Consider the following 1,908-nt stretch of genomic DNA (forward strand, 5'->3'; position numbering starts at 1 on the left):
CAACAAAACAGTGGCACATTTTTTGGTATTGCCTTGGCTTAGCAGTTACTAGTCTATATGCAGCCAGATAATATTTGGTGATGATAACATCTGTCTTTACCCCTTTACCACTTGTACCTTACCCTTATTCTTAGCACACATCTCTCTCCAGGACCAGAGCAGGCACAGGGTTTTATGCCACTGTTCTCAGGGGAGTAGCCAAGAATAAGATTTCACATTTTTGTTTTTTTCACTAATGGATAGACTTTGGTAAATCTATTTAATAATGAAAGTCTAGTTCCAGAAGTTTGTGAACACTCTCAGTCAAAATGGGTTGAAGTAAAAAATGATGTTTTCTGAATTCCAATGCAGCATTTTAAAATATGCAAATAAGAACCAAGTCTGAATAAATTAGTGAAAATAGTATGCCACATTCAACAGAATTTTGATAAATACAAGATACTACATAAGTCAATAGATGCCCGATGAAGAAGAAGAATATTAAGCCCTTGGGCAGAAGAAGTAAATCAGAAGAGGAAGCAAGTGGTGGAGATCAGCTGTCGGCACAGCATCCAGCGCTGTGGCTCATACGGGTGTTAATGCTGGTGGGGTTGGGGTTGAGATATGAACCCAGATGGAAGCTCTGATGTATGTCTCAGGAATAATCACAGAGTTGAAGGGACAACTGCCTGGCATTAAAGGTGCCACTGCAAGCTCATAGAGAGTGGTGCATCACACACGGCTCTAAGGTTTAGTGACTCAAGAGTTTGTGAGGTTCCTGCCTAAATGCACCTTAGGTCATATCACACATTCCTAGTGAACCCAGGAGGACATAGGTGACCTTCCAAAAATGGAATCTACCCTCAATATACACCTGGGGAGATGAATTGCCTCATTTGGTCTCCCACTGGGGAGAATGGTCACTCAGAAGAGACCATGTAGTTAAGATGAAGAGGCTGTTGACCAGAAGGCTGAGCTGGGCCTGGGAAGGTCAGCAGGAGATGCAGTGGTGGTGTCCCAGGAGTCACATCTGGAAACATTTCACAGTATGTTGAATACCTCAAAGTCCCACTGTCTAAGACTTTATTACACATTCTTTACAAATAAGAATATCTTCCTACATACCCCCAATACAACTTTGAAATACATTACTCCACCTAGTCTCCACATCCAATTCAAGTTTCAACAACAGGTGCCCCCAAATTTCCTTTTTAACAAAATGTCCTCCAGGGAGAAAGACATTGTCTACAGGTGAATCTGTGCTGCCCTGGTCTGACCTAGGACATCTGGGGACACTGGGCCTGTCCTGAGTCACTGAGATGAGCCAGCCCTGCAGCTGTGCCCAGCCTGTCCATCCCCTGCTAATTTGCATATTTCCACAGCACAGCTCCCTGCTCTGCAGACTTATTAACAGGCTGGTCACACCCTGTACAGGAATCAGTCCCTGTCAGGGCACAGCATGGACATGAGGGTCCCCACTCAGCTCCTGGGGCTCCTGCTACTCTGGCTCCCAGGTAAAGAGGGAGATCTGCTCATGGGACATTCTCTAAGATTGACCATATCCTAGGCCACAAAGTATTTCTCAACAAATTTTAAAATGTGGAAATTATACGATGCATCTTCTCAGACCACAGTGGAATAAAATTATAAATCAACTCCAACAGAAACTCTCTTCCCTATTCAAGTCATGGAAACTAAACAACTTTCTGCTGAACAATTATTGTGTTAAGGAGGAAATTAAGATGGAAATGAAAAGATTCATTGAACTAAATGATCAAGGAGACACAAGTTATGAAAATCTGTGGGACACAGCTAAAACAGTCCTGAGAGGAAAATCTATACCCATGAATGCCTACATCCAAACAACAGAAAGATCACAAATCAACAATCTAATGAATCATCTCAAAGAACTGAAAAAGGGTGAGCAAA

Source organism: Propithecus coquereli, unplaced genomic scaffold (genome assembly GCF_000956105.1).
Source record: "Propithecus coquereli isolate 6110/MARCELLA unplaced genomic scaffold, Pcoq_1.0 Scaffold976, whole genome shotgun sequence".
Lineage (NCBI taxonomy): Eukaryota > Metazoa > Chordata > Mammalia > Primates > Indriidae > Propithecus > Propithecus coquereli.